Source organism: Dendrobates tinctorius, unplaced genomic scaffold (assembly GCF_039654945.1).
Source record: "Dendrobates tinctorius isolate UK_male_01 unplaced genomic scaffold, ASM3965494v1 ptg000029l, whole genome shotgun sequence".
Classification (NCBI taxonomy): Eukaryota; Metazoa; Chordata; class Amphibia; order Anura; family Dendrobatidae; genus Dendrobates; species Dendrobates tinctorius.
Window position 1 is genome coordinate 42728913 of NW_027361697.1, and position 14788 is coordinate 42743700.

The following is a 14788-nucleotide window of genomic DNA, read 5'->3' on the forward strand; positions in this document are numbered from 1 at the left end:
AGACAAAGCGTGTGCGGTTATTAATTCCACATAGAGATAAAAGCGCTGTCATCATGTGAATGCATACACAGCATCAGTGCAATCTAACATTTTACAAGTGTGCAAAGAGGCCTCGACATACAAGGCCAATCCTGCAGATATATGTTACTCCTGTGTATTCCAGGAGCAGAAACAACAAGGGAAATGGAAATGACCCTATTTGAATTTAAAGTGATCCCGAAGTTTCCAACTCCTGTTTTCAGGCTGAATTTTGGCCTGTACTGTCTGTTCATATGCCAGGCAACTCTTCCCAAGTAAAGGACCTGTCCGCTCTCGTCGCCCTGCTGACAGTGCTAGACTGTGTAGGGTCACACTCTTGACAAATGAAATGGTAACATCCAGTCCCAATTCAGAGTTTCCATGTGGGATCATTTCCCAAAGGGAATTTTGGCTGTGGCGGTGCACTTTTCTTGCAGAATTCTTCTGTATATAACTATGTCGTCTGCTGAACTATTCTATACTGCTGAAAACCCCCAGTAACACATTTAACTGGAGCTGTGTATAATGTCATAGTAAGCACACCAGCATCATCAGGTCTAGGAGATTTATATAAAGAAGCACTTAGTTTTTTCTCCTATAATTGCATCTTTTATCTGATTGTTTGTCAATCCTTTATGCATAGTGTACTTATTTCCAAGTAATTCAGTCTCAATTTTTTTTCCCTTCAGCTTTCATCTTGATTTCTGCGAGTTATTCCTCTATACTCTTCTATCAATCCCATTATGCATCGGTACAGCATCCCATGGCATGCCAGAGCCAGCACCATCTCTGTCTGCTGACAGGATATTGTGATTGTTTTTTCCTCTAAATAAACTATACAGTTTATACATTCAGAGAGGCAGAACTGTGGTTTCCTACATTTTACCTTGGTGGAAGGCACTGTACAGTCATCATCATTATCTGTGATATGAGCTACTGTCCCCTTCCCCTGTAGAGAACTTCAGATGAACAGTCTATGTAGTTATTTCTGCGGACAGTTCTCGTGACCACCTTCACAAAACATAATACCATGTAATCCAAAATGTGTCACCATATGATCACATGATTTAACTGAAGTATGACATGAATTTCCCGATAGAAAGGAACAACTACATAAGGTAAATTTAGCTGAATTCTATACATTGGAGAGCTAGTGACAAGAATAATAAAATATTCAGTTTTTCTTATGAAATCTGATGACAGATCTGGTTTTAGAAATGCTCCTGTAAAATGTTTTATGGAAAATTCAGGCTTTGATGTTCTTACATAAAGGTATGTTCAAATAATTTTTATGTGGATTTTACAGGCGAAAAAATCAATTTAAAAAAAAAGGAAAACATTTTCTGGTGTGTGTTTTTGATTATTTTTTTTGTGCATGTTGTGTTTTTCCTGCTTCTGTTACTTCATTTGGGCACATTTGGAGATTTTTTTCAGGCAGGACCTTGTCAAATATAAACCTGTTGCTTTTTTCACAAAAAATGAAAAAAAAAAAAGCAGCATGAGTAATCAATAGGATGTCTATTCAAAAAGTATGTAAACAATCCACTCCAAAGGCCACATCAAAAAACTGTGTGAAAACCATAAGGGTATGTACCGTACTCCGAGGTTTTTTGATGACTTATTGGAGCAAAAACTCTAAATGCTCCTCCCCTAAGGGTATGTGCACATTTTGAGATGCCAACGTACCCACCAAGGTTTTCCTATGCAAAGCTGTTTCAGTAAAAAGCTGGTGGTCTTTTCCTGAAGCAGATTTGCCTTAGTTTTTGCAGCAACCCAATTACCCACATCTTTTTGGATATACGGTATTTTAAACCAGTCATCCCCATCCTTTTTTACCTTGAAAGTCACATTCAACTCTAAGACATTGACCAGCTATATCCAGAACCCCACCTCTCCCCATCCCAAGCCCACCACAGTAGTGACTTTCACAACCCACGATGACCAGTGTGATGATAGTCAAGGTTTCTCACAGAAAACAAACTGAGCCCTTGTACCCCACTCCCATTTAGGCAGTATACTTACATCCAACGGTTCCCATGTTACCCCCGTTCGGTATTTCTGCACTAAATGAAGACATTAAAAATGATGTGCCATATCTGCACCAAAAATACATTAAAATGGGGGAAAAACCACAAAAAATCTGAAATAAACCCTAATAATCCAAGCAGATTGCAATTTGGTATCTTGGTGCAGATATCTGTATAAAAAAATCAGTGTTTATGCAAGTGGGAACATAGAATCATAGAATCGTAGAGTTGGAAGGGACCTCCTGGGCCAACTGGTCCAACCCCCTGCTCAAAGCAGGATTCGCTAAATCATCCCAGTCAGATGTCTGTCCAGCCTCTGTTTGAAGACATCCATTGAAGGAGAACTCACCACTTCTCGTGGCAGCTTGTTCCACTCATTGATCACTCTAACTGTCAAAAAGTTTTTTCTAATATCTAATCTGTGTCTCCTCCCATTCAGTTTCATCCCATTGCTTCTAGTCTTTCCTTGTGCAAATGAGAATAAAGTTGATCCTTCTACAATGTGACAGCCCTTTAGATATTTGTAGACAGCTATTAAGTCTCCTCTCAGTCTTCTCTTTTGCAAACTAAACAATCCCAAATCCTGCAACCTTTCCTCATAAGACAGGGTTTGCAGACCGGTCACCATTCTGGTTGCTCTTTTCTGAACTTGCTCCAGTTTGTTGATGTCTTTTTTAAAATGTGGTGCCCAAAACTGGACACAATATTCCAGATGAGGTCTGACCAAAGAGGAGTAGAGGGAAATAATGACTTCAAGTGATCTAGACTGTATGCTTCTGTTAATACATCCTAGAATTGCATTTGCTTTTTTTGCTGCTGCATCACACTGTTGACTCATATTCAGTCTGTGATCTATTAGTATACCCAAGTCTTTTTCACATGTGCTGTTGCTTAGGCCTATTCCTCCCATTCTGTATATGCTTTTTTCATTTTTATTGCCCAGATGTAGTACTTTGCATTTTTCCCTGTTAAAAACCATTCTGTTAGTTGCTGCCCACTTCTCCAGTTTATTTATATCTTTTTGAATCCTCTCTCTCTCTCTTCTCTAGTATTAGCTATCCCTCCTAGCTTTGTGTCATCAGCAAATTTAATCAGTTTACCCTCAATTCCTTCATCTAAATCATTGATAAAGATGTTGAACAATACAGAGCCCAGGACAGAGCCCTGTGGTACCCCACTTGAGACATTCTTCCAACTGGATGTGCAGCCATTTACGACCACTCTTTGGGTCCGATCACTAAGCCAGTTATGAATCCACCTAACAGTTGCCTTGTCCATTCCATACTTAGTCATTTTTTCAATAAGGATTGTATGAGATACTTTGTCAAATGCTTTGCTGAAGTCAAGATATACTATATCTACAGCATTTCCTTGATCCACCCAATCAGTGATTCCGTCATAGAAGGAAATTAAGTTAGTCTGACATGACTTACTAGTTACAAACCCATGCTGACTCTGTTTAATCACTTCATTCTTATCCAGGTACTGACATACATGTTGTTTAATAATTTGTTCAAAGATCTTTCCTGGTATAGAAGTCAGACTCACCGGCCTATAGTTGCCTGGGTCCACCTTCTTCCCCTTTTTGAAGATAGGAACAACATTTGCTCTTCTCCAGTCTTCTGGGACTTCTCCTGTTTTCCAAGAATTTTCAAAGATTATGGAGAGGGGTTCAAAAATTTCTTCTGCTATCTCCTTCAGTACTCTGGGGTGTAATTCATCTGGACCTGGAGACTTGAATTCATTTAGGTTAGCTAAGTGTTTCCTCACTATCTTTCTGTTTATAGATATCCTGGATTCTTCTATTCCCTTAATAGGACAGTGAAGAACAATTGATGTCACATTTCCTTTCTGAGAGAAAACAGATGCAAAATAGGAATTTAAAAGTTCGGCCTTCTCAACATCCTGTCTTACCATTTCATCATTTTCATCCTGTAAAAATCCTATAGCATCTTTGACTTTTCTTTTACTTTTGACATACTGTATCCCCAAAATCCTTTATTATTGCTTTTGACATCTCTTGCAAGCCTCAATTCATTGTCAGCTTTAGATAATCTGATTTGTGCCCTGCAGGTTCTGCAGACAGCATTATATTCTTTAGATATGCCTCCCTCTTTCCATTTTATAAACATTTTTTTCTTCCTTTTTAGCATGTGCTTAAGTTCTGTGTTCATCCATCCTGGCTTCCTTAAATGCTTCCTATTCTTCCCTCTTTTCGGAATTGTTAACAATTGTGCTGTGAGAATTTCATTTGTCAAGATTTCCCATCCTTCCTGGACATTTTTGTCTTTAAGGATATCCAGCCATTGGATCCCTCCAATTCGCTTTTTGAATCCCTTAAAATCTGCCTTTCTGAAATCTAACCTTGACATCTGAGTCTTCACAGGTCTTCCGCCTCTAGTTATCCAAAATTCTAAAATAGCATGGTCGCTACCTCCTAGGGTCCCAGCCACTTTTACCTCCTCATCCATTTCCTCCCTGTTTATAAGGATTAGATCCAAGGTAGCAGTTCCCCTTGTTTTCTCCCCTACCTTTTGGAAGATAAAGTTGTCAGCCAGAGAGGATAAGAATTTCCTTGACCTGTTAGTTTTACCTGAGAGAGATTCCCAACAAATGTCTGGATAGTTGAAATCTCCCATGACAACTATGTCATATTTTTGGGAGAACTTGGCCATTTGATGCATAAAGAGTTCATCCATATCTTCAGGTTGCACAGGCGGCCTGTAGGAAATGCCTACAATGGTGTCCTTTCCATTGTTCTGTGAATATGGCCATGTGAGGGCTTGTTTTTTGCAAGTTGTACTTTTGACGACACCATTGGTTTTACCATATCTTATAATGGAAAATGGGAAAAAAAATTCTAAGTGCAGTAAAATTGCAAAAAAAAAATGCAATTATACAATTGTTTTTTTTTCTTTACCATGTTTACTAAATGCTAAAACTGACCTTCCATTATGATTCTCCAGGACATTATGAGTTCGTAGATACTAAACATGTATAGGTTCTTTTTTATTTATTGGTGGAAAAAAAAATCCAATGGTTGCAATGGAGAGCTTCTATGAGTGAGAGTTTACTGTTTGCGCGCTGTGATGATGTTTTCATTGATACCACTTTGGGGTAGATACAATGTTTTGATTGTACATTATTTAATTTTATTGCAATGTTGCGGCAACAAAAAACAATTCTGGTTCTCTGATTTTTTTTTCTCGTTACATCATTTCCCGATTGGACTAATTCTTTTTATACACTGATAGATTTTTACTTGCTTTAATGGTCTTCATAGGAGACATGATGAAGCTGTGATCTTCCAATCACTTGTGCTTCTGCTACACATAGCAGGGCTTCAGGTAAACTCTCCCATTACCAAAGTTCAAAGCCACTGGCTCTCACGGCAGCTGTCAGTCCCAAAAACCCCATATGAAACTTTGAAGGACATTTTAAGGTTACTGATGCTTCCAGCTGCTGGAACAACTGAAGTCTGTAAACTAAGGTTAAGGCCGGGCTCAGACTTGCGAGAAACTCGCACGAGTCTCGCATCTTAATACCCAGCACTGCCGCCGGCACTCAGGATCGGAGTGTGCAGCTGCATGTATTTCTATGCAGCTGAGCGCTCCTGTCCGAGTGCCGGCGGTAGTGCCGAGTATTAAGACCCAAGACTCGTGCAAGTTTCTCGCATGTGTAACCCTGGCCTTAGGGTGTGTATTTTACTGTACTTATTAATAAACAGAAAAATAAATAAAAAAAAAATGGAATGGGGCCCCCCGTAAGTTTCATAAACAGCTGAGGAAAAGCTGACAGCTGGGGGCTGATATTAATATTCTGGGAAAGAGACAATACTCATAAAGGTTCCCAGCTCACAGCTGTATACTTAGCCTTTACTAGTTATTAAATTGGGGGACCCCCCCATTTTTGACAAATAGCCAAGCTAATGCAGACAGTTGGGGGCAGATATTCTCTGACTGGTAAGCCGCCATGTATATTGGCCTCCCTCAGCCTAATAATGGCAGCCTATTAGATGCTCCAATTCTGGCTCTTTGCCTGGCTTTTCTCACTTGCCCTATAGCGGTGGCAAGTGGGGTTCATATTTGTGGGGTTGATGTCACTTTTTTATTGTCTGGTAACATCAAGCCCACACCTTAGTAATTGAGAGGCATCTATAAGACGCCTATCCATTGCTAATCCTATAGTTACAGTATATATACTGTATGTATATATATATATATATATATATATACTGCTCAAAAAAATAAAGGGAACACTAAAATACCACATCCTATGTTATAGTGTTCCCTTTATTTTTTTGCTCTATATATATATATGAACACATAGCCATAATAAAGTCTCTTAATTGAAAGAATGATACAGACTCCTTTAATGAATCTAAATTAAACTATACTTACACCATCATGCATTTCACTGAAGTCATGGTCTTCTGTAATAAAACAAAAATAAAAAAAACATATCTCTCACCTGTCTGTCGTTCTGTCCCATGCCATAATTCATGTCTGAGGATAAACAGTTTTCAACCTGAATGGTGCCAAGGTGCGACGGTCCAGGCTGAGAACCACTAAGGAATGAGCTGTTGCGAGCGCAGCATCAGTGGGCTGTGGGCTGCCCCAGACATGGAGTACAGCATGGGACAGAATGATGGACAGGTGATGGATATGATATGGTTATTTTTTATTTTCATTTTATTACAGGAGACCATGACTTCAGTGGAATGGACGATGACACAATTTAGATTCATTAAAGGAGTTGATGTCATTCTTTCATTTAACCCCTTAACGACCACCGATACGCCTTTTAATGGCGGTAATTAAGGGTACTAAAACCACAGCGCCGTTGATTCACGGCGCTGTGATTTAAGTGTATAGCGCCCCCCAGTGTCAGATTTTCTCCGGGGTCTCGACTGCCAGGGGTAGCCGAGACCCCAGAGAACATGAATCAGTCAGTTTTTACCGACCCCCGCTTTTGCGATCGCCGTTATTAACCCTATAACGGCGACCGCAAAAAAAAAGGCGCAATTTTACATTTAATTTCTCTCTCCTCTGATGTGATCGCACATCAGAGGAGAGAGAAATAGGGTCCCCGATCCCCCCCCGGTACCTCTCCGTGGCCCTCCGTCCCCTCCCGGTGGTCCCACGTCCCGCCGGCATCCTCCGATGGGCGCCGCCATCTTGAAAATGGCGGGCGCATGTGCAGTGCGCCCGCTGGGAATCTGCCGGCTCCGGCTGGCAGATTCCATTCATTATTTTGATCACTATGATAAACGATCATAGTGATCAAAATAAAAAAAATAGTACATAACCCCCCCGTTTATCACTCCCTTATATAGGCCAATATAATGAAATAAAGAAAATATTTTTTTTTTCAGCTTTCCGTTAGGGTAGGGTTAGGGCTAGGGTTAGGGTAGGGTTAGGGCTAGGGTTAGGGTAGGGTTAGGGTTGGGCTAGGGTTAGGGTTGGGCTAGGGTTAGGGTTGTGCTAGGGCTAGGGTTAGGGCTCGGGTCACGACTAGGGTTAGAATTAGGGTTAGGGCGAACTAGAATTAGGGTTAGAATTAGGATTAGGGTTGGGATTAGGGTTAGGGTTGGGATTAGGGTTAGGGGTGTGTTGGGGTTAGGGTTGGAGCAAGAATTGAGGGGTTTCCACTATTTGCCAACTTTGGGGGTCTAAAAATTGGGGTCTTAAAAATCACTTTTGTGGAAATAAAAAAAGACTTTTTATTTTCACGGCTCTGCGTTTATAAACTTTTGTGAAGCGCTTGGGGGTTCAAAGTGCTCACCACACATCTAGATAAGTTCATTAGGGGGTCTAATTTCCAAAATGGGGTCACTTGTGGGGGGTTTCCACTGTTTAGGCCCATCAGGGGCTCTGCAAGCGCAACATGATGTCCGCAGACCATTCCATCAAAGTCTGCATTCCAAAATGGCACTCCTTCCCTTCCGAGCTCTCCCATGCGCCCAAACAGTGGTTCCCCCCCACATATGGGGTATCGGCGTACTCAGAACAAATCGCATAACAACTGTGCGGGTATGATTTCTCCTGTTACCCTTGTAAAAAATAAAAATTTGGGGGCGAAAAGATCATCTTTGTGAAAAAAATAGATTTCTTATTTTCACGGCTCTACGTTATAAACTTCTGTGAAGCCCTTGGGGGTTCAAAGTGCTCACCACACATCTAGATAAGTTCCTTAATGGGTCTAGTTTCCAAAATGGGGTCACTTGTTGGAGGTTTCCACTGTTTAGGCACATTAAGGGCTCTCCGAACGCAACATGGCATCCGATCTCAATTCCAGCCAATTCTGCGTTGAAAAAGTCAAACGGCGCTCCATCCCTTGCGAGCTCTGCCGTGTGCTGAAATAGTGGTTTACCCCCACATATAGGGTATCGGCGTATTCAGGAGAAATTGTACAACAAATTTTGTGGTTGATTTTCTCTTTTAACACTTGTGAAAATAAAAAAAATTGGTTCTGAAGTAAATTTTTTGCAAAAAAAAAGTTAAATATTAATTTTTTCCTTCCACATTGCTTTAGTTCCTGTGAAGCACTTAAAGGGTTAATAAACTTCTTGAATGTGGTTTTGAGCACCTTGAGGGGTCTAGTGTTTAGAATGGTGCCGCTTTTGGGTATTTTCTGTCATGTACACCCCTCAAAATGACTTTAAATATGATGTGGTCCCTAAAAAAAATGGTTTTGTAAATTTTGTTGTAAAAATGAGAAATCGCTGGTCAACTTTTAACCCTTATAACTTCCTAACAAAAAAAAATTTTGCTTCCAAAATTGTGCTGATGTAAAGTAGACATGTGGGAAATGTTATTTATTAAGAAATTTGTGTGACACATCTCTCTGATTTGAGGGCATAAAAATTTAAAGTTTTAAAATTGCAAAATTTTCAAAATTTTCGCCATATTTCCATTTTTTTCATAAATAAACACAAGACTTATCGAAGAAATTTTACCACTAATATGAAGTACAATATGTCATGAAAAAACAATCTTAGAATCAGCGGGATCCATTAAAGCGTTCCAGAGTTATAACCTCATAAAGGGACAGTGGTCAGAATTGTAAAAATTGGCCTGGTCATTAAGCTGCAAACTGGCTCTGTCGCTAAGGGGTTAAAGGACTTTATTCTGGCTGTGTGTTTATTTACAATATAACTATAGGATTAGTAATGGATAGGCATCTTATCTACACCTCTCCATTACTAAGCTGTGGGCTTGATGTCACCAGACGATAAAAAGGTGACATCAACTCTACTAATATGATCCCCACATGCCACCACCACAGGGCAAGTGGAAAGAGCCGGGCATATCACCAGAACTGGCGCATCTAATAGATTTCTGGGTGGCTGTGGGCTGCTGTTTCTAGGCTGGGGGTGGTCAATATCCATGGCCCCTTACCAGCCTGAGAATACCAGCCTCCAGATATCAGATTTAGCTTGGCTGGTTGTCCAAAATGGGGGAGAACCCCACGTTAACACTGCAAGCACACCAATTTATATTCCAGTTCACTCTAGGTTTTCAGGTATTGCATGCTGTTGGTCAATGCCTACATCAAGAAATGCCGGTGTGACATTATTCATAAACCTGCAGTGTTTTGAGAGGTTTTACTATTACAAAGGTTTTAAATGTGAATTGATGGAACACAGGAGTTCAGATTTCTCTGATGTCTTATATCCTCTTAACATAAATAGGGATTATTTATTTTAAGAGAAAATAATATTTTTCTTGCTACCTTTACATGTGGATTTGTGTGTTGTATTCTGCAGGAAAGTAAGCGTGACACTGATAAGACATTCATATTCCCCAGAACACAAGACAATGACTTAAAAATTACTGTAATGAAGTTTTGCTGCCTCGTGGTGGAAATATATTAATATATTAAAGCTCTTCTAATGTATTCACTCTTGAGCTGGAAATTTCAGCTAATGTGTGTCAAGTGTATTGCAAAACCCCGGCCATATTCTAATATCCTAAGTTTCAGTCTTCTAAAATGTCAATGTTTCTTAGTATAAGAAAGCAAGAGTCAGTTTTATTTTCACACATTGCAGATTTATTGCAAAAATACCTCACCATATTTCTATTCTGCAACGCCTATTTAACCCTTTCTAACCACAGCCAGTTTTTTTTAGCGTATTAGTTTTTTTAACATTAAAGGGGTTTTCCCTCCAACAAAATACATTTTAATCAACAGATCTTGGAATAAAAATAATTTCCACAATTGGATGTGTTTAAATAAAATCTTCTTGTGCTGATATAATCTTATCAATGTGCCCCTGCTGTGTACTGTGTAATGGCTGTGTCTGACCGTACAGGAACATGGTCTGATCACACCACTGCTCCTGGGCAGGGGAGGAGGCAAAAGAGAATATACAGACAGAACAGCACGGTATAGCAGCTGATTCTTTCTCTGAGTTAAAACATTGTTTAAAAACAAGCAAATATTGACAGAAAGAATCTGCTGTGATCCGGTGCTGTCCTGTCTCTGTACTCTTCGACATTGTGTAGTTAACAGAAAAACAAAAAAAGTTGGGCAAAGTATTACAAATGATGAAGGGGTAATTCAATCAGTACAGAGGTGGAGTATAATCCAGAATCACCAGAAAGTTGTGAAATTTGTGTTTTTATTTTTTAAAAAGTAGAATGTGTAACAATCCATGCTTTATTGGTCTGGAACGGTGCCTTCCTCAGGATTGAAAAACACCAATAGACTAATGAATTACAACAAAAAAATATATTGTGGTCTCAAGTTAGCAAGAAAAAGGACATGTAAATACTTTAATGCTACAAAATGCAAAGTACCCACATGAAAAAGTGCTAAAAACACAAGAAAAAAAATATGCAATCCAATGTTAAAATGGCTTGACGTGCACATGTTCCAAGTTTTGTAGTTTTGTTCAAATGCTTCAAGCTTTGAAAGCGGTGAAGAAACTAAAAGAAGAGACCAAAGTAATACTTTTTGTGTCCAACATTCAATAAAGATTTCTTTTAAAACTTCATATTTTGCGAATTTATCGTCAAAACCTCTATATTTTTTGAGGATGTGTACATTATTTGTATGAGTAGACTTTTTTTGCCATAATATTTGTACGACTAATATATTTATAGGACATATTATATAGGACATAGGTGCTAATATATTTATACGACATATTATATAGGACATAGGTGCTAATATATTTATAGGACATATTATATAGGACATAGGTGCCAATATATTTGTAGGGCATATTATATAGGACATAGGTGCTAATATATAGGACATATTATATAGGACATAGGTGCTAATATATTTATATGACATATTATATAGGACATAGGTGCTAATATATTTATAGGACATATTATATAGGACATAGGTGCCAATATATTTGTAGGGCATATTATATAGGACATAGGTGCTAATATATAGGACATATTATATAGGACATAGGTGCTAATATATTTATAGGACATATTATATAGGACATAGGTGCCAATATATTTGTAGGACATATTATATAGGACATAGGTACTAATATATTAGTAGGGCATATTATATAGGACATAGGTGCTAATATATTTATAGGACATATTATATAGGACATAGGTGCTAATATATTTATAGGGCATATTATATAGGACATAGGTGCTAATATATTTATAGGACATATTATATAGGACATAGGTGCCAATATATTTGTAGGACATATTATATAGGACATAGGTACTAATATATTAGTAGGGCATATTATATAGGACATAGGTGCTAATATATTTATAGGACATATTATATAGGACATAGGTGCTAATATATTTATAGGACATATTATATAGGACATAGGTGCTAATATATTTATAGGACATATTATATAGGACATAGGTGCTAATATATTTATAGGACATATTATATAGGACATAGGTGCTAATATATTTATAGGACATTTCATAACTTCCCCAAATTTTTATGAAAAATGAAACAACACATACTGCACTGAACTACGGTACCAATTTATTATATATTTTAGGAGTTGGCGTCTTATACGGACTCCGACTCCATCAAAAAATGGCCACCGGCTCTTGACCCCTCAACGCCCTAGTTTTAAAGCTGCATCAGTGAATGAAGGAAACCTGTAGCTCTGTAACAGAAAAGTGCTGCTCTGATTCTTCTAAAGATAAATTATGAAATTAGCCGGCACAGGATTTGAGATCTTTAGAAGAAATGAAACAATAGACGCACATTAAACAATGCAGTGCATGAGCCTGATACTGCAGCTGAGCAGAGTCTGTGCTTGGGTGACTTACTGTAAAATCTGCTGTTTACAAGGCATTTTCACAGGATGTGTATGAACTGTGGAAAAATCAGAAAATAAACCGTCTGATGTGAATCAAAGCTGCTGCTGGCAATGGAATGAATTCAGAGAGAAAATAGCAAAAACAAAAGCATACAATCGTTGAATATGCAGGGGAAGAGCAAACATTGTGATTTCTTCCAAGTCCTTATGGCTGCTTTATCAATTATAGACGCCAGCAGGACAAAGCGTCAGCATCAAGGATGGGATGTCAGCAGGCGTGAAATGATATGAAAGCAAAATGAACGCTATTTAGTGAGCAGAACAGCCAATCTAAAATGAAACCTCTTTTGACAGACTGACACTAATATATGCTCCCTTTGCAATTTTACATAATATAAAAATGGCATGCAGTTATTACAGGGAGCCCGGAGCCTCCACGCACAATGACTGACGTTTCTTCAATACGATGTCTGTCCGAGAAGAGTCATTTTCCTGTTAACAAAACAAAAAATGTCGAAACGCTCTCTAGTGTCCTGTAGAAAGCAGCGATGATCTCGGGTGACGGGGCGTACCGGAAAATGATAGGGCTCTGTGCGGAGGAGGACAAGTGTATTATGGAGGGAGTTCTGAGTGTTATATACTCCAATGACAATGTAACCCGACCACAAGTTCAGACGTCAGAAAGAGATGTAATGGCCATCTCGTGTCTAGCAACTATTTCATTCCAGGCTATGTCTCAAGGATGTCTCAGTGTCATTAGTTTTAGGATTAGGCTATGATGCTATATGTGTCTTTGTGTCGGGCATTTTTTTTAGCTACGTAACAATTTCAATAACTAAAAATGAAACGTGGCTAGGAGTTATCATCTCTGTTGGTGGTAATTTTATGTTGTTGATTACATTACACTGTTAGTCTAGACTGGCTTATGTTAGCAAACACATAGTCACACATCTTATTAATAACAAGTTTAAGTAAAATCCCACTTGTCACTGGTTTTAGACAAATTGGGGCCCTGGGCAAAATTCAAAGTGGGGCCCCCAATCCTGAAATATTCCACCAACAGGACTGTTCATATGTCCATATAAAACATGTACGTGTTAGGCCGAGGTCGCACTTGCAGCTGCAATGCTAGAAACTCGCGCGAGTCTCTTGCATCAATCCCTGCAGTGTGATATCAGTGGCCCAAAGTCATTTAACCCTTTCATTAACTCCCTTTGGTGCCCATTTTTGTGCTAGTTTTACAATTTTTGTAGCTGCTTTTTAGTGTATTCACGTCAGGGCACCTCGCTGCATTTTATGTTATTATTGTGATGTTTATTTTTTGTTGTTAAACCTATAAAAAACAGAAAAGAAAAAATTGCCGAATAAGAAACCAACTTCAGTATAGTACAATTACAGAACTATATATGCAGCACATATACACAGATATCCACTATACAGTACATGCACACACATTATATATACCTTATAGAGAAAACATACACTATATACTGTATATACAGACACATACAGTATGTAAAAGCACATATATAAAGTATATATACACAGTATATACAGTATGCTCACATACATTTACAGTTTATACATATATTTACACAATATAGTGCACACATGAGGTATACATATATAATATACGCAGACACACATCCTATATACTGTATGCACATTGTGCATGCATATATATATATATATATATATATATACACACACATGCACCACAGATAAACACAATCATACTATATATATGCACGCACATACTATATATACATATACCCACACTGTATACTGCACATGTACACACACTGATACACATACAATATACATGTATACTTACCAGGTCCTGCTGCTTCACCTATGCCGATCCCAGGACAGTGGTTTATTAGCAGCCATGATGAGGAGGAGGGGACACAGACACAGCTGCAGACATCTTCGTGCCCCAGAGTCTGACCTCTGCTTCTGCTGTGATCGCCCCCCCTCACTCTCAAATTCTAACCTGACACTGCCAGAGAGAGGGGGGGGGGTGGAGGAGGTTTGGGAGAGACGCTTCAGGACTACAGAGGATGCACAGCATTATTCACTGACTGTAAGTCATGCTGTACACCGTCTGTGCACTTCTTAAAGGGGCTGCAGACACAGAGGGCCCCCTTTGTGGGTGGGGGCCTTAGGCATCTGCCTTGTTTGCCTGCCCCAAATGCAGGCAATGAATGGACTTTCAGTATCATCATGTCCAACCCCCTGCTTAATGCAGGATTCACTAAACCATCTCAGACAGATGTCTGTCCAGCCTCTGTTTGAAGACTTCCATTGAAGGATAACTCAACACCTACCATGGCAGCCTGTTCCACTCATTGATCACCCTCACTGTCAAAAACTGTTTTCTAATATCTAATATACGTATATCTTCTCCTTTTCAGTTTCAACAGAATGGAGATATGGTTGGATACAATGATGGATCAGGGCTTCTCTTTCC